This window comes from Pseudopodoces humilis, chromosome 14 (genome assembly GCF_049639895.1).
Source record: "Pseudopodoces humilis isolate 2021_Gansu_Grassland_sample_001 chromosome 14, ASM4963989v1, whole genome shotgun sequence".
Classification (NCBI taxonomy): Eukaryota; Metazoa; Chordata; class Aves; order Passeriformes; family Paridae; genus Pseudopodoces; species Pseudopodoces humilis.
The window spans coordinates 15,116,312-15,127,826 of record NC_142213.1 but is presented as its reverse complement, the minus strand read 5'-3'; the positions used below and the strand labels follow the sequence as shown (position 1 = coordinate 15,127,826).

Here is an 11,515-nt window from a genome sequence, read left to right as displayed (position 1 = left end):
TTGATCCTGCAAGTTATGATCGGAGCTTATTTGCCTTCTTTTCCGTCTAAGCCCAGATGAATTCCTCCTGAAAGGCAGCTCACGCTTCTGCTCTGTCCATTTTTATGCATGCTTACTGTTTTACACATCAAACAGGGTTATGTGTGCTTTTTTAGTAACGCCTGCTGAAGCATGGAAAGGATCAACATTTCATTTTCATTACATTTCATTTATTTCTCTATTTTGGAGGAAGGGTTCCATGAAGTATAAGACAGACGTAACTAAAATAAGTCTCTCCAGCAGGTGAAAGGCATTGGTAGCTAATGTATCTCCTCTTAAAGCAGCTGAATTGCAAGTCACAATCAGAGATTCAGAAAAAAATGTCTGCTTGATAGTGTCCTTTGCCATGACAAAGTACAGTCACAGGAGTAGTAAAAGGCTAAAAGAATGGCCAGACAAAGACAGATCATCAGTTTGCCTTTAGTTTGAGACTCCTGCAGAGCTGTTACTTGAAAATACCTACACTGAATACAGGAACAGGGAGATTGCCATCTTACATGTATATTCAGTCTTTGGTTATATTATTTCAAATGTTATGTAGCTATAATAGCATGAAGTAGAAACCCCTACCTGATACAGAGAGAGATATTACATCACTGCTGTTACAATGCTCTGCTGCAAAAGGACTTTTAAAGGATTTCTAATGATAATGAAAATATTCTGATACAGCATTAAGGATTTCACTACTGAAATGTGTTTAATGTAAATATGCTGTCAGATACCCTTCAAGTAATTGACAAGAGCAGATGATTAGCAGTGTTCTCAATAGTGTTTTTGCATAATCTTACATTTTGACAGAACTCTTCAGCTGCTTTTTATTGTCAGTGCTCTGCAATCAGTAATACTTTTTCCTTGACATTTACTTTGTCATTATAAATCTTGTAAGTGGTCATTTAACTTGTTCAGTATGCATGTAAGAATATCATTACTAACACGTTTGAGAAACGTCTTCCTGTTGAGGAACTATTGTGAAAGTAAACTTAAAAAACCCTAAATGAAGTAGGTTGATGAGTGAAATAAATACCTGTCTGTGAGCATTTTCATGCACATTTCAAGGATGAGTTTAAAATCTCTCTTATTGAGCATTCACTCTTAAGTCATCAAATTCAACATGCTTGTTGTATTTTTTTTGTCTGTTACTTTTTTATTTTAATAGTATTGTTCAGTTATGTCCATTTACATCTGACTGACCAAAATTAAACTCTTATGATCCATAAGCATTCATAATTACATACTGCATGTAACATTAATAGTCAATATAATAAACCTTCATCTTTATTGAAGCATCTCTTGTTTCTACAGCAGTTCTTTAATCTATCTCAATAGATTTCTAGTGTACAGCTCATATAGATTTGGTCAGTGACAAGGGTTAGAGTAGTCTTGTAGAACATTTACTTGTAGCTGTGAAAAGCCCACATTCATCAGAGGATTAGGTCGATCAGATTGTACCAGGATCAATGGAAGGACTGTGTGATCCCTCTTAGGCTGTAATGTGTTCACCTTCTTTGGAGAGAATTCACATACACACACATTTCTCTGTCTTAAAGCCATTTATCTCAGAATGTCAAATTGCAATAATTAACCATTATTGATCTTAAATTCAATTAACTTCATTAACACAGGTCATGATGAGGGTGCTGGTAAGGGAAAGGCTCTTGACAAGTGTCTTTTCTTATATGACATTGAATGTTCACAATCATGGCTATAAACTATTCATACTGTGCCACAGGAACATCTTTTAAAAATGACAGGAGTTTGGTTGGTGGCTCTGAAGCGACATTTTAATCCCCTCCCCCTCGTCTCCTAGTTCTCAGGGTTTTCCAGCAAATTTTCTATTCAGGAATCAGTGAACCATTTGTTTCTAGCACATTATCTTAGTGTGGCATTATAGCAAACCCCACCTATTCAAATACCCTTCTGTTCAATCGGTACTGGTAGATAGAGACTCATTTACCACAGTGTATATTAGTATAGTTAGCAAATGAGTGAAATGAATATTCAATGCTTCTTTTTGCTCCACATACAAAACAAGCTGGGGCCATCTTGTAGAGGTAATCCTGAGAATCCCTGCTTGTTTCAAGTCCTAAGATTCATATTGCAGTCAATAGTTGTTTTTCTTAAATGGGGTCTGAATAGCAACTGTGAAAGGACACAAAGCTTTGTTGGCCCACACTGAGCTCCTTTCTTAATAGAGGAACTTCATTATAAGCACAAGTTCACAATAGCTGAAATTGTGATTGAAATCATTTGGATTTCTACTATACCATTCATACAGATGTATAGAGTTTATTGTAAGGAGGCAGTGCAGCCAAAATAGCTATTGAAACCACTGTAGAAAGGGCTTCAATGGGAGATGCAAGTTTGCAACAAAATGAAGGATCATTTTGGCTGAAGGTCTTTTGGTACATTTTGAATGTCTTAAGTATTCATGATTATTTACAAATAAATCACCAAGGAGAATGACTCGCTGTAATGTACTGAAGCGTTTTAGGTGAAGCTTCATTTTTAAAAATTCTGCAGTGTAGTTGGCAGCTCCAGAGATGTGTATTAATATTAGTACAGCTAAACACAAAACAGAACCAAATTCTAGTTACTGTAAAACTTGTAAGATGTGGACAAATTAGGAGCAACCAAATATGTGGGAAGATTACAGAAAGTAAGGTGCAAGATTTTTTCTTGGTGAAAAAAAAAGGCTAAACCGTAATCAGAAGACTGAGAAATGTGCATATAGAGAAATGACAACATCGGTTTTGTTCAGAAACAGATTTCTGTGACAATTAAATGGTCATTTTGTCACTACATTTGCTATTTCCACTCCACTATACAAAGCATTTACTGAGCAGAGGCAGGGCAGAAAGAGAATGGTTTGATTACTGCATTTGAAGAAACTGAAGTTCCCTTACAACATCTGTTTGCTCAGTGAAGGATTATAATAATTACGAGCTATTAGAGCCATATTGAGAACTTCTATGCTCATGGCTGCTTATCCCAGAGTTGGCTGTGAATCTTGTATTAGTTTGTGGAATGCCCTGTGTGCTTTTCAGTGATTAAAAGATGCCACCCAAATGTCTGGTATCAAGCAGAGATTGTGTCACTCTGTATTTTGATATCAATTCATACAGAGAATTTGGCTTAGTCTTGCCAGGATGTGGATAGTGACTTTTAACCAAAAAAGAAAACAACCCCCAAAACAAACATTTTTATTTTTTTTTTTCCTTTGAGTGTTCTGGTAAATATTTTTGTCCATTTGAGGAAATAGTAATTCTGTGCTTAGAAAAATTCTGCAGAGTCCAAAGAACAGTTAGGGTCAAGTATAACATGAAGCTTTTTTCTCTGCTGCTGAAATCCTATTTCACTGACTCCCACTATCACGTGTGCTTGTATGGAGTGGGACTCCAGCAAGTCTGTAGTACTTCACACCAAGCAACTGCCTTGGAAACCAAGGAAAATCCACTTTTGCCTAACTTCAGAGTGGATCGCATTTATTCATGATGAATAATTTATACAGCAAATATAGGCAGAGGTTTTTCCTGTTAGTAATGCACTTGGTCATTGAATTTGTGAAGTTTATGTGAAATTTTTGAAACTCTGGGGCTGCTTGTGAGCTGATACTGCACCAGTCTGTGCCTGGTTCCCCAATCCCTGGTGGTGTTTCTCTTTAGTGGCTGGGTAGCTGACCTTCAGCTACCCCATGGGCCATGAGGAACTTCATGCTCCTTGGAATGGTGGTCACTTGTACCTTTGGTACACTTGGAGGAAGAGCAGCCATTCCTGGGGAAGGTGAAGGGGTGGGGAGGGGAGGAAGAGGAGGGTACTACAGGAATGTTGGTGAAATGGGATCACTGAATCAAACTGAGGAGCAGGTGAAAATTCCCACTGGGTGCTCCCAGTCTCTGTTGCTCATTTGCCTACTTGGTCTGGTCCAAGTGGTGCTTGTAAATGCTGGTTATATGGTGGCAGGGAGGCCAAGGAGGTTTTTTTCCTCCTTTTTCAGCAGGATCAGCCAGAAATTCCAGGCATATCCTCACAGGAGCTGTTCAAATCCCTACACCCCCAGAATGCAAAAGGGAAAGGAGATGGATTCCAAAAAATACCATGGTAAGGAAGGTCCTTCTGTCACTGTGACAGCCAATAACCTTTCTCAGCCTTTCCACTGGATTACTGTCAGCCTTGCCTTGCTTCTGGTAACCAGCTATGGGCACACAACATATGGGTTGGAACATGAGCTGTGGTGCTTTAGGCAGTCAGTTGTACTCTGTGTCTGTGACCAAGCCCTTAAAAGTCTGCACTTGCTGGCCAGAAAGGCTCTGAGCTCTTGTTCTAGTGAAGATTCTCCTAAGCACATCATTCACTCCTGACTGTACGAGAATGATACCTGAAGAAAGTCTCTAGAAATCAATATGATTTTGATCATTATATGTTTGAGTAACTTGGACCTTGGTTCTCAAACAAGGCTTTTTAATGTTTGGATCCCTTCTTGTCAAAAAGCTCTTGTAGAGGGTGGCAGGTGAACTCTTCAAGTGAGACAGAATTCAGACTAATCCCTATGCAACCCTCCCCATAGAAGAGCACACTGCAGTGTGATGGGATCAGGTGCTCCTCTCCACATCAGAAAACAGTGCTGTTGTGTTTCAAGGGTGGGTAATTTGAGCAGGTTTTAGAAAAACCCTGCTCAGCACATTGAATTCAGGGAGTTTAGGCCCCAGGGAGAAGTCAAGGCAGGGTGCAGTTCTGGGGGAGGGAGGCACAATCCATCACATTCCGTCTCCAGCGCAGGTCTGGCAGAGTGGGTGTCACGGTGTGCCTGAGCCCTGCTGTGTGCTGGGAGCACAGAGCTCCTCAGAGGACAGTTGTGACAATACTTCAGAAACCTTCCCTATTTCCCCCACTGTGAAAAGAAGTGTGCTGGCAGTCTGCAGGGTCAGCATTCACTGGACCCCAGCAGCTTGGCTCAGAGGAGATCTGTAACCACAGGCTCTGGGTTGTGCTGAGTATGTGCACCTGTGGGTATTTCACTGGGTGAAATAATTGTTTCAGCTGAAAACTGGCAATTATTTTCAATTATACACATATATTGTATTCACATAAACACACTGTGAGGAAACACGGGAGCAGAACAAACTTAAGTCATCTTCCCATGTTTAGTGTAAATAGCTGGATTATATATATTAACCTACAGGAGTAACAGGCTCCTTCACTTGTCTTCTTGTCTAGCACCAGACAATTAACTTTTAACTTCTTTCCAGGTTTCCAGCTGTAAACTGTGGATAAGAATGTTTCTTCCACAGGGCTGATGTGAAAAATAAAGCACTCATTGAAGCTCTTGAACACCTCAGTTAAATTATGCTGTCCAGTAGTGCCAAGTTGTTTCTAAGCCATCATTTCATATTAGGGTATGCTGCTTTTTCAGGTGTATTTTTAGTGAAGGAGATAATACCTAAATGTGAGGTTTTCACCTGGTCATTTAAAAACATCTAAATAGTGTTTGGTTTCAGAAAAATGAATGCCTCCCTTATCAGAATTGGTAGCAGTTTTTGAGTGCTTTCTCTCTGCATTTGTGAGTGGCCTGTATGACACATTTCTTGTGGCACCGTAAAGTCTAATGTGAATTGGACACCTGAGTCCTGCACCTTCCTTTAAACTACTAAAAACTCCCTTTAAACTATAAAACCCAGGGGAGTTTGGAATACAGTGCCATGAGGAAAAGGTGCCTGATGTAAAATTGCTTTATTCTGTGCTTAGGTGGCCCACACTATAATGACACATAAACTGATTCCTTGTTATCATCTCTTCACTGTGTGTCCTTGTCCATGTAATTCTCATCTCTTAACACTTAGAGTTGCTTTGGCCTCTCTGAAGTCTCTCCAAATGTAATACCAGTCCAGGATGCTGAATCAGAGCAGCTGGCTAGCTTCCTCTGGCCTATTTCTGAGCTCTCTGTGGCAGACAGCTGCAGTATTTTCATGAAGGAACAAACAAAGTACACTTCAAAGTTTTTAGTGCCTAATGATAGCTACCCATTGGATTGGCATCCTATGTCACATCCATCCACACCACTTCCCAGTGACCTAATCCTACACTCTCAACGGCATGAAAAGGCTGCAGATTTATCAACATACAAAAAATCCAGCTAAACAAGCATTAATCATGCACATCACATCAAATTAACATGTTCAAAATTAATATTCTTGACCTTGCCAGTGGGCAGAATAATCCGTCTTGCAGTAGGCTCGCGCTCCGGTGCGAGGTACCAGGGACTTGAGCCGACGTGCGAGAGAAGTGCTGACCTCTTCACTTGGAAATAACATTTCTCTCCCATAATAGACAGTCTTGCCTCTCTGAAACAGAACCTTTGACCTTTCTAACAGGAATAATGTCCCTGTCAAGGTGCTGGGTAATCAGTATTGCCATGCCCGTTTAGAGACTGTTGTCATTTGCCACTCTTGTAAACAGGGCAGTCACTCCTGCCTCCCATCCTGACTGCCTAATGAGGAATGTGCCAGCATCTCTGCCAAGGAGTGAAGTCTCAAATACAATTTCAGTTACATGGGAATTATCAGTTAGTCTCAGTATAGAAATAGCTCATGTTGTGGGTGAAATGTTTGCCTTTCTTGCTGTGAGTGGAAGGCCTGTGGAGTGGGAGTTTTCTAACAGACTAATATAACTCTTTTATATGCCTTCATTTGCATTAGGTCTTTGATTGACTCCATGCACCGAGCTGGTTTTCTCTTGCCTCTGCTCATTAATTTTGTGAATAAGGTTCACTGGCACAGTCAGATCATCTCCATGCTACTGTTCCTCTCTTGGCTTTCTCTGCACTGGTGTTGGGACTGAGCTGCCTCTTGACTCCAAATGGTCCCACCAAAACCGGGGACCCTGGGTTTTTTTTTCAAAGATTTCTTAAATATTGGAAAAATATTTTGTTAATTTCTCAGGTGGCTGGTGTCTGATTTAAAACAGAATGGAACAAGTACTTAGGAAAAAGCTGTGCACTGCCAGCAGCAGGGGCAGTGACAGGAGCCACCTCTTGTGCAGTGCCATGGGATGGGGAGTGAGGGTCAGGGTGCAGAGGGACTTTCTCTGGCAGAGTCCTACTCTGCTCCACTTTATGACCTAATATGATCCTTTTCCCCTGTTTCTTTTTTTACTGGGAATATAATATTGATCCTTTAAGCATCAGGAGCATTTCTGCTCCTGGTCCCATTTTCTGCTATTTTTTTTTTTCGGTGTGAAATGTAGATGGGCTCATGTTCTTTAAGGATTGAGAAGTTTCTTTTCTCAATGAATGCAAAATTAAATGGTTTGGAAGAAGACCCTCAGTATTCCCTGATGATTTTGAATGATGCATGACAAAGATGACTTTTTTTTTTTTTTTTTTTTTTAATAAAAAGCCATTTGGTTAAAGCAAAAATATTTCCAAGGAACTGAGTGGTTTTGATAAAATTTTGTAGCTGAGCATTTTTCATATGAGAAGAATATTGGAATGTTTTGTTCCTTCTCAAGCAAAAACCATATATACTAGTTTAAATATACCCCCAGTGAAGTAATTAAAACAAAAGAAAAATTTTTGGCAAGAAAAAACATAATTAAACCAAGAAATTTCAAAAGTAATGAAGTGAAATATTTGGATACATCCAAGCCAAAATATATGGTCTCAGCCACATTTTTTTTAGGAAATGAAGGGAAAATTGTGCATATAATAGGGTTTTGGAGAACAGTAAAATAGAAAAAATCTTGTGTTTCCAAACAATCTCAAGGAGGTGTGTGTCCAGCCATTCCCTGGGGGATGTTGCCATGGAGGGGATGACAAGCATGCAGTGCTGTTGGTGTTTCTTCTGGGGAGGAGCTCTGGCAGCTGTGCTGCTGCTGCTGAGCCCAGGCCATGGGCAGGCACAGCTGCTGGGGCTTCTCCTGCTCTGGAGACACCGTGGGATGCTGATGCTCTCTGCTCTCCTGCACTGGATCCCTGGAGTCTGTGCAGAGCCAGGTACATGAGTTTATTACTGTCTATGCAATATGTAGATCATTTTGGACAGTGATGGATCACAATTTATTTCCACTGGCAAAGAAATGATCCATATCTCAGTTATGAAGGTAATTCCCTCTTGTGTGGAAATGAATTGCATTATACCACAGTTATATATTGGTATCAAATGTGTTAATTTCATTGTTACCTAGCACTTTAGTTAATAATTATAACAAATATTAATGAGGGAACTGTCTCTTCTTAACCTCTCTGGGGCTGTACCTGCAAGATGTTTCTGAACCCCTTTGATATCCTCTTTTCTAGAAACTTGAGGGCCACGTCAGGCAACAGCTTTCCACTTTTTGTCAAATACTGTGTCACAGTGACACCACTGCTCAATTTGCAGGCAATTTCCAGTGGGTTATGGTGCCCTGTGAGATGTAAACTAAACACTTTTTTGAGAGCTATGATTTTTTTCCCCTTTTTCTCCAGAAAAACAAAACCCAGAACTGCCTAATTTCTTTCATCTCCACTCTTATTTTAACTTCTGCCACTAGAATTGCCTTTAAAGTTGTTTTCCCCTCAGACTTTGCTGTTGAGGCACTGAAGAACAGTTCTACAGATGCTCTGCTGTTCAAACATTTATTCTACACTTGAAAAATATCAAACTATGAGCCTTTTTTGCCTTTTTTTTTTTTTTTTTTTTAGTTAATAGAGTAATGACTAAGTAAGGATGAGCTGGTGACAGTCCTTCTTATAAACAGCCTGTCCACCAGGCAGTGAATCACAGTGGAAAACCTTTTTGCCATCTCCTCCTGATTTTATTCTCTCCTTTCACAGTCTCTTTGCTTTTCCTGTAGGTACTTCACTAAATGAGAAACTTCTTTGCTATGGACTTCCTTATCCTTATTTCTGTGCAGTGAGGCTGTTAGGTTCCTCTGTGCTCATACAGACCATTTGTTGCCCCTGAGCAAGGTGTGGTGAGGCAGGGACACCTTCCACTAGGCCAGGTTTCATCCCTCCTCTCCTCCATGCAGGGGAAGGAGCAGAAGGAGCCCTTGGAACTGTCATTTTTTCGAAGTTGCAGATTGCTGGGTTAAATTCCACACTGTCGTTTGTGCCTCATTTCCTGCATTTCTGGATCAAAGACTGATGTCACAAGTTGGCTTCACAACTTGAGCTTAGGAAGGGGAACAGCTATAGAGGAGGCAGCTCCTGGTTAACACGCAAATATGCTTGATAGTTGGTGAAAAGGGCAAAGAAAGCATGAAAGGTAAATAGATTTACATTTAAATGAGCCGCATGCTGGAGGTTTTCCCTAATGTAAAAGTCACTCTCTAAAAAAGCTGTGAATGTGACAAGTCTTTCAGTTCAAACAAAATTCATAAGACCTCAGCAGTAAGAGAAATAAAAATGTAAAGAATAACACACTAATTAAGGAGTTGGTTCTGTGCCCTCTGTTTGTGTTGGTGAGCAATGGGTCCAAGGAGGGCTTTCCACGGTGTGCAGGGATGGAGCCCTTGGATTTGGAATGTGGTGTGGTGTGGGAATGGCTGGCACACGCTCAGACTGGTGCTCAGCAGCCAGAAAAAGCTGAGGACAGGTACACTCAGAGTGCCTTGCTGTGTCACCCCAGCCTGCAGGTGACAATGAGGTCTCCTCAAGGCAGGTAGTGTGGTGATACCTTGGGTGTTCTTTACTTTGTGAAAAGAAAATTATTCTGCAGATTCAAAACAGAGGCAAAGAAAGAGGAATTGTAAAAGAAAATATGTTTCCACAAGGTGGAATAGGAAAAGGGTGTATTTGCTTCCAAATCAGAGGTTTCATGCCATGATTTCTTCCTGCCATCATTCCTTATTCAGTAGGATTTGGTGTGGTTGAGAGAGAAGCAGTCAAGAGTCAGTTGTCTGCACAGTATCAGTAGTTATCCAAAATTTGTCAGCTTTAGAGAGTAATTTGAACTGCTTTGGTCTCCTTTGCTAAAGTCCTGAAAATCCACCTTTTTTTATTCTACATATTGATTTTGTTGCAAGTATTTGCAAGGACAGATGCTGAACCTTATTCAAGTTGCTGCTGTGTCTTTGATATAGATAAAAAGATAATACTTTTTTTCAAAATGTTTTGAAAGACCATAAAATAGAGCAAAACAGCACAGCTCTATTTCGTTAGAGTGGTATACTTGTTTCCAAAGTCTGATCTTTGTACCAGCATCTTTGAAGCATATTATGATAAAATTTTTTAACATAATTCTTCAAACTCTGTGCTCCCAAATTTTAAAAACAGAACCCTCACTGCTTGAATTTTCTGCATTAAAATTATCTGAACTGAAATATTTAATCATTATTATGTGTTGCTCTTGTGTGATATATTTATTCTTTAGAAGGTTTAACTTGTGTTCTGAGGATCAGATTATAACTTTACATGCTTGGAGGAAGATTTGCTACCATTCATCCACGTGAAAGAACAGTAGTGAATATTTTGTATTACCTAACTGAACGAAGAAATACTCCATGTGAAACTAAAAGCCTGATTTCATTGTCACTTTAACAGTTGTTTTGTCTCTTGTGGTTTTCTGATAACATTTAAACATATTTTCCCTGAAAGAAGTTTGCAAGGTTTAATACTGTGTGTGTGATACCTACTGTAATGTTCTACATTTTTTCAGTCTGTTGGTTAAAGTAGGGTTTTTTGGGGTGTGAACTGCTATCTTCTCTGCACTATTGCCTGAAGAAACAAGCTATAGGTTGTTCAAGATACAAAAACCCTGCGTCTTCCAGATGTCTTGCAGAGAAGGTCAAATATCAGGTGTCTTTAACCACAGAGTGTACTGAAAATGTAACTTTTTTAGTTTATAATTATCTTTGTGAGAGATTTTAAATTCCACTGAAGAGAGTCATATTCTATTTTTGCTTTCCTGCAAATTAATGCATTATATAGAAATAGATAATTTTGATTAGTTAATGATTCCTTTTCTTAATGTATCCATAATTTTCTTACCTAAAGGAAAAAACTTAGGTAGACTTAGTATATGTAAAAGAGAAGCACAGAAGCACCTTGGGAAAAAAATAAATAAATGTTTACTGTCAGTTTCCAACTGTCCTATTCAAGAAGAGTATCTTAGATTTACATCACCAGTTGCATTACTTGAGGGGAAAAAAAAGACAGAATCCCTGTTGGGTGTCCGTGTAGCTTATGCTGAGTAAATATTGACAAAGTAGTCTAAAGAGCAAACACTTTGACATTTGTAAGGTCCACTGGAAGGTCTTGTATATATTTATACAGCAAGAATGAGTGCAGCATACCAATTTCATTGAACTGGCTCCTGACATAATTCTGCATGGGCTTTCTTGTTGAGGAGGTTATGTTTAAATGGGAATGGGACATTTGTTACACCCTTAAAGAATATCCTCAAATTGCTTTGAGTGAGTTGTTTCCAAAGGTTACATCACTTGAATTTAACCATCTCTTCTAAAATGTGACACGACTAATAACGATAACTTTAAAAAATCT

The 11,515-nt window shown here is 39.4% G+C and overlaps 1 protein-coding gene across 1 annotated transcript in view; it reads left to right on the top strand.

Annotated features, from left to right (window-relative positions):
- Positions 1 to 11,515, top strand: part of TSHZ3 (teashirt zinc finger homeobox 3) — a 63,454-nt gene that overhangs the window by 46,692 nt on the left and 5,247 nt on the right. The window lies entirely within an intron of this gene.